General features: G+C 33.9%; 1 long non-coding RNA gene across 1 annotated transcript in view; it reads right to left on the reverse strand.

Moving 5' to 3' along the window:
• LOC108641033 overlaps nt 1-19,756 on the reverse strand; it is a 32,910-nt gene that overhangs the window by 11,967 nt on the left and 1,187 nt on the right. The window contains exon 3 of the long non-coding RNA XR_001921690.1: nt 19,539-19,676. This is a non-coding gene — a long non-coding RNA (uncharacterized LOC108641033). The remainder of the gene's footprint in view (nt 1-19,538; nt 19,677-19,756) is intronic.

The raw sequence follows: 19,756 nt of genomic DNA on the forward strand, positions 1-19,756 counted from the left end.
AGTATCTTTCTCTCAAATCTTTCTGATTGAGACATGTTTTTAAGCAAAAATGCACCACCAAACTGGTTTGTTTTACCTGGCGCAGCTTTAAGCAAACATTAGAGCCACAGAGGTTTTAAACACCTCTGTGAAACAGCTGAATGCAGATCCCAGTCTTGCCTGGGATAGTGCATGGAGGGCAAAAGCCTTCAGATTGGTGCTTCTCTACACATTACAGAAAGCAAAAGATGTGAACTGTTTGCATTCGTTTTTAACTCTTTCTTTCCTTAAGTGTAGCTTCCGTTTCTGTGCTTTAGACAAAGGTCACTTGTACTTATTCTGTCTTTTCTTTAATCCCTGTACTAATGCTTTGTGTCTCTTCAGCTTTCCTATGAAATACAAAATGTATCTTCTAATAACTAGAAATAAAATAAAACCATTACAACTTGAAGGAAGTAACCCAAACCAGGGAGGTATTAGGACTAACTCTGGAGGATAGTTGATGGAATATCAAATTTTTGACATTCCCAAAACAGCTTTTGAATTCTTTATGCTTATTTTTAATTGTGTCAGCTATTGAAGTATATGCATAAATTACATCAACATTATGTAAATTCATAAATAATGAAATTACAGCTCTGATTTCAGAGATGAATTGCTAGTTAAAAAACCAGGGTCTAAAAACTTTATAAGGTAAAAGAAACTCTGTCATCTATCATCAAAGCTTAAAATTAAAGTCTTATGTTTTAAGTAAAAGAGGGAAATTCCCATACCAGAATTATTGCTAATGTTTCACATTAAAAAAAAAATCAGCAAATATGCATGTAATACATTTTACTCTCTGTCAAGGTCATAAGATCTGAATGAGGAATGAGAGATTTCAACAACTTTTTCAGTCAGGCAGAGTATTTCAACAGGTTAAGAAAATGGTAGGATGATCAGGGACAATTTGAAATTCGACTGTCATGTTACCTGGAACTTTCCCAGAACATTCAAAATTCAATCTAGTGACCATGACGTGAATGCCTAAATTGCCATTAACTTTTATGGGTTTTGAACAAGGTTGGAAGTCACATAAATTGCAAATTATCTAGGGTGCATCTATCTCTAGGCCAGAATTAAAATCACACTATGATTATCAGTAGAATGCAAAGATGTTTTGGTACCAGATCCAAAACTGTTCAGCTCATATTTCTTAACAGGAAAGTAGCTGATTTTTTAACATCTCTCCACAAAATAAGTATCTTTGTGAGATCCATGTCTCACTGTTCTCTCTATCAGCCAGATAAAAAAGCACATATATTTCTGAGGAAAGGCATGTCTATTTTTATTTTATAGTCCACCAAGTAAAACTTTCTTGAAAGCTTCAGCAAGGGCTTGACATTTTATGATTAATGGAAGATTTTACTCATGACTTTCAGTAATATCAAGACAATTTATGACTTTTTTTCAAAGTCAGAGAAGGTTGTTAAGGTACCATAATCTTTGATAAGGTTTAATTTGTGTTTAAGTTGTTAATGATGTGAAAATCTGGAAATGCAAATAGCTTTTCTTTGTTTGGGAAGCTGCTGAAGTCAATGGTAGTGTTTGTTCATGATATTTGTCAGATGTTCTATCTCAGATTGACTTAGGGAGAAAGACTTGTCCAAATCGCTTTTATGATAAAATATCTCCATAATTTCATTTAACATCATTTTATATTTCCAAGAAATAAGGTATTTTATTGAAATTTGTGGGAAATCCAGAATCCCTTGTAAAGAATTTAACAAAATTTAATTTCGAGGTCATAAAATGTGTCAGTGTTTACACTGTAAATCTTTCATTTGTAACTACAAATGATTCACATCCTTCTAGTGAATATATGTATATGTGCCAGTGGAAGATACTACCAGGTCAAATGTAACCACAGAACATTTATGTCTATCCTTCTTAGTAATTCCTGTAAACAGCACTGAAAGCATTATCAGAAAGTGCTGATGTATAGTTTATTGACTGACATGTGTTGCATGTCCAGTTAAAAATTTATGTGATTGTTAATGAACCCAGTAGAGAAGACTGCTTCTTTTGTTCAAACTTTTACAGATTTTTGCTTTTAGCTTTGGAGCATCCACTAGCAAAATATTATTGTTAGAGAGGGATAATATTTCTTCTTTTTTCTCACTTGAACAGGTAAAAGAACATCCAAAAAATGTCAATGTCCTGATAGCATACATGGTACCTTACTGTCATTCTTAAAATATGATCATACCAATTCATAATATTGCATACAGGGATCACATTAAGAAGCTTCCAATAAGCAAATGAAGAACAGAAATGTCTATATAGTGCTGCTTATTTTTTTATCAGTAACACTTCTATGAAACTATACTATTGCTAAAAACAGACAGAAAAAGTTTCAGAGATAGTCGTCATATACAGAATTTGATTTAGACAAAAGAGATGGGGTTTGCTTGTAAAAACGTGTCTATAGAAGCTTATTGGCAGATAGAAAAGACACAAAGCAGATGGTAGCACTTGAAAATACCCCTTTGTGTTACAAAGAAAGCAACAGAGATACAGATACTCTGAAGCTGATTTACAGGCTCTTATAGTGGTTTGAATTAGAGAAGAAAGTTTTAAGAAATCGGCAGTTAGGTGAGAAAAATACAAAAGATCAAAGTTTAGCTGGTTATTCTCTATGTGTATTACCTATGTATTAGTCTTAAAAAAATTTCTTCAATGACTCCGATTAAACAGGTAGTACAAAGCACAGCTTGTAGAACAAGAGCCCAGGGTAAAAATGTCATAGCATCTTTTGGTAGTGTTTTGTTTCTGATAACTTGAGAGATTAAAATAATAGCTTAATTCATTGATGTATACATTATTCTTCTATTTCTACATAAATGAAGAGAGAGAAAATAATCATAGCTAGATGTCTAGAGAAACTAAAGTAATTCATTACAATGCTGACTTTAGTAAAGTTATGTCTTAAACTATAAAGTTGTATAATTAAATCATTCTTCTTCATCAGTGCAGTTAGAACTCAGTAAATGTGAACATATGGAGAAAATTCACCAATTCATCTAACCCTGTACAATCCTATTTTCTTTTACTCTTCTACAGTTGGTTTTTTTCCTTTCTTTCTTCAGTTATGTGTTACTAATTTACACAACAGCACTAAGGTGCTTCCCTGCTCTAGACTAATTGATTTGTTCTCCATGTGTTGAACTCTCTGTTCAGTCATCAGTTGCTGTGGGAAATGAGCTAGACAAAGACAAATATATAACCCTGGACTTTTAAGAGAACATACTTCAGCTTGTTCAGTGCTCTTCTTGGCAAGGTCCCATCAGAGACTGCCCTAAAGGGCAAAGGATCATGGGGAGTTGCATGGTTTTCAAGGATCTCCTCCTCAAAGCACAAGAGCACCCCACTCCAATGCACAGGAAATCAAACAGCATGGCAGAGGGTCAGTGAGGATGAACTAAGGGCTCCGGATGGATTTCAAAAGCAAAAGTTCACAGAAGGTAGAAGTGGGGGTGAGAGCACAGAGACAACTGTGACAGTGAAACTTTAGAGAACACAGCAAGAATGCTGTGAATGACAATCAGTGCTGCCCTTCTCATGAGAAGCTAATTCTCTTTTAGTAAAGTACTTGCCATCAGTATTAAAAAAAAATTGTTTAATCTCATTAATCAACAGAATAAATCTTCACAGAAACTGACCACTGAGAATAAAATGACAGCTATGACTGTTTGTACTGATGATCTTCCTTTATGAATAGTGCTTTCTTTACTCTTCCTATGACTACTGAAAGTTTTTTTTCCCAATGTGTGCTTAGCACATCCAGCCCAGGACCAAGTTAATTTAGTAAGAATCATTAGCATTTATATAGGACTTTGTATTCCAAAAGAATTTTGCAAGCATTTATTAATCTTTAGGTTATCTCGTTAAAATAGGTATCAAATTATTATCTTAATTTTAGTCATGGAGAAACAGAAAGCAGTAAGTTAAATTCATAATCTATACCACACAGAAACTGAATAATAAAGCCAGTAACATAGATGAGGATGTGCCCAGTCTCAGTTTCCTACTTGGACAATGTTGTTTACCTTCCTCTCATAGCAGGATCCATGCAGTTGTGGAAGGCTAGGGGCAGCAACAGGACATAAAGTAATCCAGTAGCTATGCAAAATGAAAGTTTAATGACATGGTAATTACTCATTAACATTCTCTCCTAGTATTACATCCTGGAATCCTTCCTGGAACTATGTGAACATAAAGTGTCTTTCACTAGACAGTTCATCATAGATCAAGCAGATGCTACCAATGATATTGGGTTACTGGAAACTACTAGCTTTGTAATTCTTGTCTTCTCTTCTACAAGTAGTGGCTTGGACACTTGAAACGTTGCACATTGTCACATTATTGATCACTTGACAAAGAACAAGGAAAATCTACAATGTCATCCCTTAAAACATTTTTATAAATAATAAACAGTATGTTGCAAATTCATAAGTATTTAAATAAATATCAGTATATCTATGAATCTGTAACAGGGTCATTTGATACCAGACCTGTGTCTGGCCCAGATGTCATTTTTAAGAGGTTTTAAGAGGCTGAAAACAATATAAAAAAATCCATAGCTGAAAAATATCATAGAATCATAGAATTGTTGGAGTTGGAAAAGACCACTGAGCTCGAGTAGAACTGTTGACCTAGTACTGCCATGTTCACCACTAAACCTTGTCCCCAAGTGCCACATCTATACATCTGCATCATCCAAGTTATATTATTTTTGAATGCATTTATAGTTCTTTGTAGATGTTTTACTCTGAAAAAATAGTAAGTTTGATTTTGGTCACCTAATCCAGAAAAATACAATTAATTTCATTTTAAATAATAATTAACAAAGAATTCAGTAAGAATTGATCATATTTATACTCTCTAAAATTGAGAATATTGTTCTTATAGTCAGGAAACATTGTTCACATTTTGATAGATGCTATGGTTTCATATAGTCTTTTATATGCCTTTTGAATTAAGCTTCTTGACACTAGGACAATGGAATCCTATCAGTAATATCAGTGAAACCACAATGCCTATAAACAAAAAGAGATTTGGTTGATTTGTATTTATTAATGCAAATGTAAAATTTCCTGTATTTTTTTCTGGGAAGCCTGTTTTCTCAGATAATGAAAAAGGCATTATAAAACTGGAAAGAAAGATGATTTTTAATATTATTTGAAGGATAAATTCTAGCACTAACTGTAGTAGTTGTAGGAATAGTAGATAAAGAAGTAGGTATGCCTCAATGTTCTGCTTTAGTGACTGGTTTTTATATTCTAAGTATAGAAAAACCCGCTGTAAAGCAACTATTGATATATTCAATTAGTTTGATACTTTCTTTTCTTTTAAAATACTTTTCAGTTTAGTTTATGTATTTTTAGATTTTCCCATGTAGTCTTTCTGTTTTTATCAAATACATCCTGTAACTGACTGTTGATTTGAAGCTCTACTGTGTTTTGACTTCTGTTATCATTAGAATCTTAAAGCCATAATTAAGCCTTTGTCCAACTTAGTGGCACCTTTCACAAATGATGAGATAACTTTTCAGCATTTTTACACATCTTTTATCTTCCATGAAAAGGCAATTACACTGAAAGAGGACATGATTGTAGGGAAATTCATGCAGTATTTTTCCAACTCATTTTTGTTTCAGTCATGACAATAATGTTTGCCTCAACCGCTAATTAATCCTTACCTATTATCTACTATTGAAATATTAACCAGAGACCTAATTTTTTGTCCTAGCTGGGCAAGTGTATTTTATTTGGTTAGAATAAAAAAATTTGTTAGAGTAAAAAGTTTTGTTAAAACCACCTTGTATTAAAAATATTAGTAATTTTAAATGCTGTACTATTCATTTAATGTATAGATCAGTCAAATCTCTGGAGTGTTTGATACAGAGGAAAAAGGGGAAGAGCTCTCAACCCTCTTTAAATACGTTTTCAAATCTTGACATAGTCTCTATAATCTTTACAAAATGTTTCACTGCAGTTTACTCCCATTACTGATAAAACCCACTGTTCTTATTCCTCTGCTTATTGAATCATGAGAGATTCATGTTCATCTTTACTGTCATATTCCAGTACCTACTTATGAGAAATCTAAAGAGGCAGCTATAATAACTGGTTAGTAGCTGTTTTTTGTTTTCCCATCAGACCAGAAAAATCTACAAAGAACGCTGGTAAGCCAAATCTGTGAAGCCAAATTATTACTGAATAGTCTGATAGTCAAAGAATATCTCCTAAAGCAGTCCTTTGGGGAATCAAAAAACAATACAGATGCAGAACACTACAAACATTTTGCTAGCAGCTTTGAAATATATTTCAAAGTGATTATACTCTTGTCAGTTCACCGCTTCTTCCATCGGATAGAAGCATTTTTTTGATCTTCTTTTAACTAACAATGTCGTAAATCAAATGTTTCTTGTTACTGCCATAAAATTGAAAAACTGATGCTATTGAAAGAGCCACGACAGATTAATGATGTGAGGGTGTGTTTGTTGGTTGAGGGTACTCAATATGGAAAAAGTACTGCAAAGTTGGGTAACTCATAGGATAAAGTTCTCAAAAACAATTCTGAGAAATGTCTGAGAAAACGTTACTTTTGGGAAAATGTCTTGAAGTTTTTCACTCCCGGCCACTCATGGATCCAGGGTAAGATCCAAAAGAATCATTTTGTAAGAGCAGGACTAATATTTTTTTTCTTCGCAGTGTAGTTATGCCATTTCCAAGAACACTTTTTATTCCAAGTGTCTCACAGCACTTGCCTCTTATTTTAGTTATTTATTTATTTTAGGATGAGACCTTGTACATGATATATCTATGAAACACTGACTTACTTATGTAGAAAACTGTATCTACACATCTTCCCCATTACACTTTTACATGAGAATAAGATTTTCAGCCATTTCTCATGCATAGGGATTAACTGACCTTCCAGACTACACCTCAAATGTAGGTGTACACCACGAGTACTTTGAAGGTACATTTTGTTTGTTACTAAGATAGCGAGACAGTCTAACAGTAAGCAAACACAACAGATTAGTTCCTCTACTTAGACAGGGAAATGTCTTGTATGATTTGAGATCTACCAGCAAGATAACCCTTCTTAAAGACTGGTTTTCTTCCATGTATCTACATCTAGATACTTATATATGGAGCTCTCCCTCTGCCTTGCTTCTATTTCTCTGCCTACATGCGAATGACAAGACAGATTCCTACATGCATGCTAAATACATACACTTATGCTACTTGTATCCTGTGAAACAACTCTGCTCAGTTTTGAAACTGATTAAGTTAAACTTGTAAACCATCTTTGCACTAAAGATTTGAGTAATGCTGTATTTAGTCTCTCTGCATCACTGTTGATTTCTGACAAATTTCTACATCCTTGCACAAAATCTGTCCAAGTTTGGTGATATTTTGGTTCTTTTTTTTTAAATCTGTGACAAAGCTTGAATGAATTTTGCAGGATTTTGTAGTCAAAACCTATGACTATTTTTGCAAAATTTCTCGATTGAGTACACTAATTGAAATACTGCACAATATGTACATTACTATACTTTTCTATGTTTAACAGTCTGTAATATAAATATACTCACAGAAAAAAAACTATCACTGCTAAAGAAATAGAGAACATTAATGTTTATTCATAGTAGCATGCTGAAAATTCAACTTCGTCAGATGACTGGTTAAGAAAATCTTCAATTTCTTAATAAAAACAATTTAAAAGACTACCTTTTCTTTAACCAGGTGCCCATACAGCTAAAAACTGTATTTGCTAGTAAAGTGGTGCTCATCTTGCATGTCAGTTGAAAATCAGGATTTCCATTTAACATTTAGGATTAGGATAAAGTATTTTCTGTTGTTTTGCTCTTATTGCATGTAAGTTTGAAACGCAGTTGCTAAAAATGATTTTTTGCTATTTTTGAAGGCAAAACAAATGTTTTCAAATAACTTTGGTAACAAATAAGAGTATTAACACACTTTGTAATAGATTATTACAGCATCTTATACCTCATATTATTTAACTAGGACAAAATCAGTGATGCATCATGAAAAATCCTACGGAAAATAAAGTAAAACCTGACATGATTCCATTTATTTCTGTAATATTTTTAAAAACTAAAGGATTCATAGTAGAGGAGAGGCATTTATTAATTTTATTTGCAATATATTACATAAGGTTTCAAACACTTCATAATTTTAAGGTTTTTTCCCTAGTTCTACACAAGTTTTGAAGAACACAAGTATAAACTTCTTGAAATTCTACTCATGCATATCTCCAGAAAGCAAATTATTAAGATGCAAAATAAGGAGAGAATACAATAATGAATAAATTTTCTTTTAAAATAATATTGGTATGATGAAAATATGGGATCTCACTCCTAGAGAACCTGACTTTTGATTAATTTGTAAACTATTCATCTCAAAATGTTTTTTATTTCATCTGAAAAGTAGGACAATCAACACCTTTCTTCCTAGGAAAACAATCAGGCACAATAACAAAACCCTACTTTGACAGCTTCCTCTTGAAAGTAATGAAATATGCATGACAAAAGTATTTTTTGAAACTTCAAAATTTTGTTTTTTTCAACTGAATACAATGATATAAAAGAATATATCTTTACTATTTTCTTTCAGCTAGTGGGGTATACCACTGTTTATAGCTGATTTCTTTTTAATAAATACATTGGCAATAACATCACTGTCCATCTCTTTTTCAGTTGAAAAATCTGAAACCAATATTTTCAATTTAATTTTCAAACTGTGTTAAAAGCAATGGCTTGGAGCAGTCCGTATTTAGTGTCAGATGGTGCCTGCCACTCTGGAATTATGAAGGAGGTTTTAGAAGTCAGAAATGAACTTTTGCCATTTCACATATTCAGAAATGACTAAGATGGAAATAAGATGTAGTACTCTTGTGAGAAAAATATTTTTTTTGAGAGCAGGAACCATCAATTGCATATAATAGAGTGTCTTGAAAAAAGAATTTTCAGTAAGAAAATAAAATTTTTTTTTTGTAATCATTTCTCCTTTTAGCAGTAGAAAAGATTTGTAGTGTTTATTTGAATTACCATAAACTTGAAAATTTAATTTTGAATTCTTAGCAAGTTCACTAGGGGCTCATCCATTTATTGCAGATAATCTTTCTTCCAATTTGAATGTTGAGTACAGTTTATATAGAAGCATTGTTTGCACAAAAATATTTTTTGCAATTAATTATTGGCATTATCACCAATATTTTGCTCTCACTGGTGTCTCTAAGATCTATAAAAAAGGCTCTACTTGGTTTGTTTGCAAATAGTTGTTACTTTAATACTCAAACTTTTGTGTTACGATCCCAATGAGTGTAGGAAATATGCTCATTCCCTAATTTGGCATGTGAATTTCATAGACATCAATCTGTTTTCAAGGGATCTACAATGTGAGAAAGAACCATATTATATATTTTGGTTTTAATACGTTGTCATTACCCTGCTCTTCTCCTTTGGCAAGAAGTTAATGCCAATGGAATTCCTTGGCAACAATGTGACTTCGATACAAAATACCCATGTATTTTTTCCTATGGTACCATCTGGATCCTTATAATTTTAGCTTTTTTTCTGACTATTTTCTTGGCACGCTTAACTGTTGGATATTCTCTCATGGTGGATTTGCTTAAAAGGACAGCTGAGGGTCAGGCAGCTGATTCCCTCTCGTGTGTCCAAACATAATTTTTGTTTGATAGGATCTTGTATATGAATAGCTTAACTCCTATTCATATGTTAAAAAGATTTTGGACAAAGAGTATTTCTAAGACATTTGATATCAAGGCTTTAATTCTCTTTCACCCTTTTTGTCAGAAGAAACTGTCAGCACTGTATCTGCTATGTTTTGGAGCTCAAAAAAGACAATCAAGATAATTCATTATTATACTAAGTATTAGTGTCTGGGTGTATTTTGTCATTAAAAAAGTATGTACTGCAAAATGCCAAATGTATCAGCTATGTCTCTAAGTAAGAGTATTCAATGCAAATATTTCCATGGCTATGTTTGTGAAAGTAAAATTATAATTTGATTCTGAAATCTCATTTTGGTTGACATTAGACTTAAGTTCTTTCCAGTGAATTCCTTTAATGGAAATCAAATCAAAATCATCTTCACAGTAGGCCTAAACTAATGAGCTTGTTTTGAAAACTTCAAAGCCCATAACCTTTTCTCTGTGAGCAGCATTTCATGTTGCTTGGATCAGAAATTTTGAAATTATTTTCCCTAAGTTGCTATTGGCGTTGCTATTACTATTTGTATTGTTGAAACACCCAGAGGTCGCTGCCAGAGTGTTGGGAAGTGTCAAGGTATGCAGTACGACATGATCCGTGCTCTGAAGTACTGAGGGCTGAAAAGACAAGGAGCAGACGAGGGAAATTGAAGGCTGATTTTAAACATGGATAGGGATAATATTAACTTCCTTTTTCTCCTGGCTCCATGGAAAGCAACGCTATGAAAAGTATGGGAAGATACAAACAAGATAACTATGTAATCTTCCATATGTATATGTCATACATATACACTTAATACATACCTATGTATATATGCACATATCCACAGATGTTATACCTATAGTCATATTCAGTAAAGTTCAGATAAAACACACATATAGTGTGTTTGGAAATCTCTTGCAAAATGATTCTTGAAATAATATTTAAAAGAAAATGGTAGGAGAGCCTCAGGAAATTGATTGTGAAAGGCATTAATTCAATACTCAATTGATACCATGACTGATAATAGAATAAGTATTTGTGGAGTGGGAAACCAGACTCCTAGTCTTGTGCTACTGTATAAATCAAGAGTTTTAATGCAGAGAATAGAACTCCTACAGTGATCTGAAAGGGAAGGAAATAAACTTGAATTTGTTATACAAGGAAAACAGAAATCGTAGGTATGTATTTAGATTGGAAAAGTGTGGTGTGACTGACAACAAAAGTTCAGGACTTTTTTCTTAGTAGCTAATGGATCTGAGCAATAAAGCTGCCAGAGGAGAGGAGGCTGCAGTTATTGAAATTAGAGACCTAATCTTCATATTGGGGGGGAGGAGGGGAAAGGATTTTCAGAAGACTATTTTGATGCATTTTAATAGAAAAAACCTGGTCTTCTCAGGACTGGAGAAGCAAAGGTGAACTACAGAAACAGAGCCAATACTCATAGACATCAAGGCAGCTTTGGAAAATAGGGACAAGAAGTAGAAAGAACAACTTGGTCATGTACATTGCCCAAGGTTCAAAGCTGTGGTACAGAAGAATAAGAGCATATGCATGAGTTCAGCCAAAACCTATTTGCTCTTTAGACATTCAAGAGATTCGCATTTCCTGACCCAGCTGGCTTTCCCCAGCTTCCCCAGCTTCCCCTGGGAAAGGGAAAATTGGATAAACCTAAGCTCTTACAAAGGTGGCTTGTTGAGCCTTCAGCTATTGACAGAAGAGACAAGAGGTATCTCCAGAGTGGATATTAGAAACAGAATCTGACCAATATTAACCTATAAAGGAAGTAAGAGAGGCTATAAACCGATAACCTAGAAATTCATATGAAGTACGAGGATGTTCCTCTGGAAAGGGGCACCAGAACAATGGAGTTGATGGGAAAACCATTTTACCATTTCCTGACAAAGTCGTGATTGGTTGAATTTGGATGGTCACAGATGGAAGCTGTGAAATTTGGTTGTTGTTTTTTTTGTTCTAGGGGATTATGTTGTAAAGTCTTCAGTTTTATAGAGGTGACACACATCTCCTGGGATGCACCTGAGGACTATCAGAATAAGAATGATAAAGGAGCTTTGTTTTTTATAAACAGTGACCTATTTAAATACTACTCGGTAAAGAAGACTTCTTTCCTGTAGAGCCTACAATCAACCCCTGAAGTACTTCAGCAGAAAAAGCATTACGTTCTAGCAGTTATTCTGTCACTTTTCACACTGTGACCCATCTGTATAGGTTTTCTGTTTGCTCTGTGAAACCGCCTCTTTCCTATTGACAAGTCATTTGGTGATCTTGAAAGGATACTTGATCTAATTGTCTTTCACTTGTTTTTACCTTCAACAAATTTTCTTTCCTCTCTTTTCGCTCTCAGTATATCATCTTTCTTCCATACATAAATACAACAAAATTGTCAAGCTGAAATTAAGAAAAATAGACCTTTAAGAACACTGATACTTGCAAATACATATACCTATTTCACAAGTTTGTTCTGTGTCATAACTCAGCTGTGGCTTTTGAAAAGGCAGATGAAAGAAATAATTAAGGTAAGTGTTGTCAAATAAACCCAAAGTTGTAAGTTTGCTTCATTAAGCCAACAGGGAGTGAAATTAGGGGATATGTCTGAGATATTGAACAAGATGTCCTATTAAATCACAATTAATAATGCTAAGACAGGAGACTGAATGAATTACTAAATAGCTTGCTGACAGTTTTATTAAAGTTGTTAATGGAGCTGTAAAATGGGCTAGTCCCAACTCTTAAGGAGTGCCTTTTCTATCCTAGTTCAATAGATTATACAACGAGTTTCTGTGTTTCTGGAGGCTGTGGATGATACACATATTGGTGAAGCAGACACTCTGAATAATGCAATACTTGGAAGAATTTAATTGCCTGATTAAATGGCTGTAATAAAACATCATGTGTCCTAATGCAAGCAGAAGTTGAGAAATGATCTTCCCACTGAGCACAGCACTGGTAAAACTGCTGCCAGAGCAAGGAGTACAACGTTATTAACCCCATTTCATGAAAGTTTCAAATCCAAAAATAATGCAAGCACTCGCAAATAAGTCTTATAGTCAAGGTTTATGCAGTTCAGTTGGTTTTTCTAATTAACAAAGAGATTGAGAGTTAACTTCTTGTAGTTCCTTACACAAGGGAATTATATTACAGAATAGGAGAAAGTGGGTCTTTAATCTGAGAGATATAAACTGAAATTAGGCAACTAAAACTTGGAACAAGGTCAAAGTACCTATTAATGAAAGTAATTAATACTAGAGCAGTTTGAGAAAGTTGGCGGGAGAGTTTTTCCCTTTACAACCTCTAAGAACAGTCTGAATTATCCGAGAACTGGAGATAAACAGCTTCTATGAGGAATTCTGTATCTTTTATCATTACAGAGGCTAGACATTCTTAGGCACTTCTTTTTATTGCTGTTGATACTTAGCCCTACATTAGTGAACTACTTCAATTTGATATGTCCTCTGTAAACACTCTATATAATTCAAAAAATATTTTTCCTAAAATCAGGAAATTCTAGGCATGCCCTTCATTTAAAATAAGAGCTTCGGTATTGCTCTTATAGTGCTTGTTAATCTGTTAAGATAATGATTAAAGTAAAATCTCATGTTTCAGAACTTCAGGTAGTCATACTCTAATGGTCAGGAAGGGCTTTTTGCCCTATTCCCCATGAACAGATACAGGAACATTAATTACAGTATAAAATTTTAAGATAACCATCCATAGTTTTGGTAAACTGCAAAATTTTTTGCTTGCAACTGTGGCAGTTTAGAAGGTGATTAGCAAACAGTTCAGGCATCCATGTGTGGAGGGTAGAGGGGACAATAGGGAGAGTAACCTTGACAGCTAGCAAAGACCCCCTGCTCAGCAGACATCCTTCGATTCCTTGCTGGTATGTTGTGTTCCCAGAATCTGGGTCAACTGATTTCTGGACTTGGGTCCAAGGTGGAATAATCTATTAGCACTTAAGACTGACTGTATTTTTCTTCAGAAAACAAACAAACAAAAAAAGCCTTTTGTTTCCATTCTCTTTCAAAGAAAAAAAAAAGTACAGTGGCATCCAAACTTGTTAGAATTACCCCCAGGTAATTTTTCTTTTATTTATGTAGTCCTGGATATAGTAGGTTTGTGCTTATTTTAACTAGCTAATTTATGCTATTAAAGTATTACTAAATAATATTTAATAAGGATCAGATATCTTGTGTAAGATAAAAGTCACTGACACCAAATTTTTCAGTATGTCCTCAGAATAGGTCAGATGTACAAGTTTTTAAAGCATCAGCAATAAAATTTTGTTTGAAAAATTCATTATTATTATGCTAGGAAGTATAACCAGTTGTACAAAGAATTGGGTTTGTACTGTAGAAAAATATTGTCCTTTAGTATTTTAAGATTTAAGAAAAATCTTAATTGCCTATTTTCTCCATTCTTTAAGTGTTTTTTACAAGAATCTGCTCTGGTTTATGGGTTCTTTCTGAAAGGAAATTAGAGTTATCTCTGAACTGTTGCATTATTCAAACGAGTTTATCCAGTGTTAAATATCCTATCTCATTTCCAATTTTACTTTGAAATTACCTGTTCAAACCCAAGGATATTAATTATTTTCTTGTAAATTTGTTTTGCAGAATCAAGTGTTACAGATATCTTTGGGACCTGGAGCAGCCACTAGCTAGCATTCATTACAGCTGTTGGGAATAATACTAGAGGATTCAAACTATAAAATGCTTGTGTTTCCCAGCCAATTCTGTAACAATATTCTTCATAGGCCAAGTACTATATGACACATATTTAACAAATCCTTGATTACTTAATGGAATTCAGAGCCATTTTTTCCCTACTGTGTTGGGAATGATAGCTCCTTAATTATGCACTTACCCAATCCTCTGCATTTTAAACAAAACTTCAAAATTAAGCATCTTCCTGATATTCAACAACTCCTCTAGTAAGGAATATTTTCATCAAATCCATAATTAAAGACTTATAAATACGTATCCATATAAATAATTTGAATGAAAAGTCTCACAAAGACTCTAAAAGAAATCTTCACACAACTCCTGCTTAAAGTCCGAATTCATTAAGGAGATTATTCTTTCTTTCCAGGGATGCCCTGCTAGAAAAGACAAGCCAAGCCAAGCCAAGGCAGTTGTGCGCAGCTGGAAGGGTGTGAGCTTTCTACCAGCCTGTAATAGCACCATAAGTGTCTTATGATTGGAATTTGTGGTGAGGAGGAGAAAGAAGAGAGAGAACAAGATTAGTAATTAACTTCCAAGTACTGCCAAAATGAAGCTGAGGAGAGGATATAACATACACATACACACTCCTGCTACTGTCTTAGGAAAGTAAATGTAGAAACAAGTAGCTCAGATCTTACTAAAAACCATGCCATCTACCTGTTTTCAATTTTAATAGTGGTATTTAATTATACTTTCTCCAGTTTGTAGTAATTTTTTAATGCGTTATATTGGAAGTAAGCTTTACTTTTTTTAGGATATTATTAATAGTAAATTGCTTTAACAAAAATATAGAACCTGAATTTCATGTCGTAAAAATTGTGTACTAAGTGATTGTCTCCTGCCTGAAGACAAATAAGGATGAAAATTATTTATGAAGATATTTCATGTTTAACTATGGAGAACGAAAGAGTTATAAAACTCATTTAGAAGTTAAAGTTCTGAGAAAAGGACTTGCTGAAGACAAAAGCTAAGACTGACTTGAAATGAACCTCAGCATTTATGTTAATGAAGCCTGCAGGAGTTTCAGCATCACCCTTTGATGCCTTCTGTTTAATTCCCTTCAGCAGGAGATAAGTGCATATATGCCCTGAAGACCTGAGTGTCAGCAATTTGTACAATCAGACCTTCCTTCTGAATCTTTGAATCTTATGAGGGCTGTATCACAGTAGCATTTATGCATGTAAGTTTCTATTGATATCAGTACAGTTGGGAGCAACTTCAAATAGGCTACATTGTGTATGTATATGTCTAACTAAGCCAATCACACTGGGCTTCTGGGATGAGAAGATGGGCCTTTCCAGTGCACCTCATATGAAAATTCACATAAAAAACTGTTGAGTCAATCACATTCTGAGTTCACCTGGAAGTAAGCGAGAGAGCTTCCTTGTAGATTGTTGCTTTAGTGATTAGGATTGTTCAGAAGGATCAACTATAGAAAGAACTAAATACCTTCACTTAGATTTATGGGGATTTTTCTCATTGTTTTCTCAGAGTAAAAAAGTCATCTGGTACCTGGGTTTTGTTTGACATCAATTTTTATTGCCTTCTTTAGTTATTATTTTGTCTTCCAAACAGCAACATTTAACTCATATTTTCAGCTTTTAGCACAGAAAAAATATAGGGTTAAAATTACCACTTTGTGAAAAGAGGAAAATTGTAATGCCAAGCTTGCTAGTGTGAAATGCAAATGCATTTTTCTTCCCTTGGTATGTTTATTCCAGCAGTGATATCAGCATACCATTCACTGCCACAAATCAGTATGCTTCTTTCTCAACAGTATGTACATATTCTTTCTCTATGTATAGATACACTGAAAAGAAGTAGACGGAAAAATCTGAGACAAGTGAATTTATTTTCAGTTTTTCATTACACCACTGCTCTTTTTCCCAGCTTGAACAGTTGACAATCTACTGTGAATGACAGAAGTAGAAGCATATTCTGCATAATAGAAATCTAAATTAAAAAGTACCCTAAACAACACGCACTTTGCCAGTCAAGACATCTGGAAGATTTGCAGGACACAAAGATAAAATTTGCAGGTATCAAGAATTTCCAACAAAGCAACAAATATATACCCTCTTTCAACACTTGTACTGTGTAGGTACTAAAAAAAAGCCATTTATTTTCCCTAATCTCTTTCATTCTTCATGTGATCCAGTTTGTGATTATCTCCCATTTCTGTTCTCATTCATTGAATTTATAAGTATTTTTTAAAAGTATTTTTATTTTTTTCCAGAATTCTAGCATATTAAGATATACTCCTGCTTGACTTTCAGCTGCTATAATTTTCCCAGTTGTGTCTATGCTAAGCAAAACTATATTTCATGTTCTACTGTATTAAGAGAGTTTGCAAACATTGTTCCTGTACACATCTTTTCTAGGGTGGTAGTTCACTAGGGCAGTCTTTGGAAACCCGGACAGTCAGCAGACAACTTCCAAGGTCAAGAATCATAGAGAGGAAGTTCTTCTGTGATAGCAGAATTCCCAGACTCCCTGACCACCATAGATAGATTAAACAAAGTGACATCAATAACCATAGTTTCTCTATTTTCTGGTAACAGTGACAATTCAAGGGTCTTCTAGTTTATAATGTGAAGTGCTGGAGAAAATTAGGTTTCTTCGCTGTTGGTAGCACTGGTTCCACCTCAAGCATTCCCTTCCTCTCATGAGGATTTGAAGGATCCTAGTCAGTTTTACTTCAAACCTTTTGCCTTAGCTGCTCACTCCCGTTGGTCATGTCATTAATACTGGTGATCTTTCATTTCTCTATCAAATGCCAGAGAAAATTCCAGAATTGAGAAAAAAAAAGGTTGTTTGCTATTGTCAAAACTAATATTACAGAACCAAGTTTAGAATTTGGACTAGAACTGATAAAGCTAATAAAACCTGTCTGTTCTGGTTCTGCCCTACAGCCTGCTTTTATGTTCTTCTGCTAACATTGAGGTTAGGGTATTAAATTACACTAATTTCTTGCAGTTGACAAGGTTACATCACAGTTAGAATGAACTTAGCCAAGCAGGAAATGCTACCCTAGGCAGCTGTTGGCAAAGACAAGGTCAGTGAAACAGAGAACAGAGAGGAAATTCGTACGAACAACATTAAAATTAAATGGTGATAAGATGTTTGAATTGTCTAGAATGAAGGCTTTGTGATCTTTTAACAGCACTTTCTAAAGGCCACCACTAGAGATATAATTAAGTGCAGCTAATGCGAGTACAAGTAGTCAGGTTGTAAAATCAAAAAAAGCTGATTGTGACTGGAAGTAATTTGTTTGGGAGTTTTTTTGATCAATGTCAGTTCTACTATATTTTGAGAATTGAGAACAGATATTTTTAAGAGGTATTTCAGCGGTACCAATTACAAAAAAAGGAGACTTTGCTACTATTATTAGAAGAGGTCATTTGCTTGACTCTCTGGAGTAGCCAGACATGGTGGACTTTTCTCTAGGGCTGATTCAGAAGAGGTGGGAATGGAACACCAGCTCTCTTGCTGTATGGCACTCATTTTCCTCTAGTTCAAGAATACACTATGGTTTTAGTTTAATGACAATCACCTTCTGATGTACCCCAATAATGAAACCACTTCAAAATCATCATCTTTGTTTCCAGGGTGATTATTTGCTCCTTAATTATGTGACCTGTTACTAAAGTGCTTTATTGGCATTACACATTCCATTGTGCTTACCTAAAAGGCTGTCCAATTTATTAACAGTGTTAATGGAAAAAAGATTCCTAAGTAATTGCAAAATGCTCTTAACTATTTTATCTTAGTGCTGTTTAATGTAGCATTTACCCTAGTATTTTGTGAAGCTACTTCAATGTTGTTTTTTATAATGATATAGCTAGAAAGTAGATCTATCACTTTTGTTTTTTAAATGAGATTGAAAATATTTGTGTATTTTGAATCTTTTGCATCATCTGCTCTGCTTGACCTTCATTTGAAAAAGGACATCACCTCTCTGGAGAATTTTGTTATTTCTACAGCGTGCCACGAGATGTCAGTGTTTCAGAATATTACTTTGGTCACAATCTGCTATTGAAAGCCCCATTCTGTGCTCTGTATTGTTTAAGGTTTAATGGCTGAAGTAATTTTTGATATTTTTGGATTAATAATATAAACTGATTGAATCACTCCCAACCAGAAATGGAAAACAAATAATTAAAAAAAAAAAAGAGAGAAACATATAAGTGTCCCCCTGAAACCACATTTTTATTCCTTTCTTAAAAAATGGTACCTTGAGCAAATCTTTGTGGGTTTGGTCTGTAGTCGGTACTTAATCACTCTTGGAGTTTTGACTTATTGGGTTTTCTGAATTAGAAATGGCACTACAGTTCCTGGGTTTAGTGAGAGCCAGTAGCTAAGTTAAGCCCAGGTCTGATACTGCATAGCTTGAGAAAGAAAAGACTGATAATCTGGAGGTTTAAAGCTGAGGAATTCACTTCCTTAAACTGAAAAAACCATAGTAGTTAGCAGCACAATGCTGCAACTCTCTGAATGTAAAAGTTTTATGTCAGTGGTGGCAGGGCAGAGGGAGTGAAAGGGCAGTGGGTGAACAGGTGGCAATATGATCTTTCTAAGGTCTCGGTTAAAATTCAAATACATATCTTTTGCAGCAAAATGGTATTAAGTATTTTTCCCTCAGGCTTTAGTAACCTCTCTCTTCAGCTCTAAATTAGTTTCCTGAAGGTGAAAATACACAATGAAATGTTCCATTTTGAGAGTAATTTCTCAGGTAGGTATATTACTAATAAGTAGATAAAGCTGTCACACAAGCTGCAGTAAAGAATTGGGAACATTGACTCTAAGATATGCTATTATTAGACCTGAGGCACATTTTTTTTTAATGGGAATATAAAATTCTTATTGCCCTCTAGAAAGTGGAGTACATAAAAACAAATTAGTATATATGGTATATGATATACATGGAATGCATCATACAGTATTTATGGAAAAAATAATGAAAAATCAGACAATATTGCCAAACATGATTCAAATGCGAGCCTGATAAACCAAAAGCATTAAAAGCAATTTACCTTTCATATTCTGGAAATAAAAGAAGTTTATTCAGTTAGAGCTAGCTCTGGTAACATCACCAAGGCAAAGACACGTTGGCTTTTTAGTAGAGGTTATTTTTTCAATGTCCATCATTTGGTGTATATTCTCTTCCACTGCTAAAAAAGGTAAAACAATTTTCAAAAAAGAAAAGGAAAAAAGAAAAGTTTTTCTTTCTGATAATGATGTAAGGACTCCA

The sequence above is a fragment of the Manacus vitellinus genome, unplaced genomic scaffold (assembly GCF_001715985.3).
Source record: "Manacus vitellinus isolate BGI_N305 unplaced genomic scaffold, ASM171598v3 scaffold_1_pilon, whole genome shotgun sequence".
In the NCBI taxonomy this organism is placed as follows: Eukaryota; Metazoa; Chordata; class Aves; order Passeriformes; family Pipridae; genus Manacus; species Manacus vitellinus.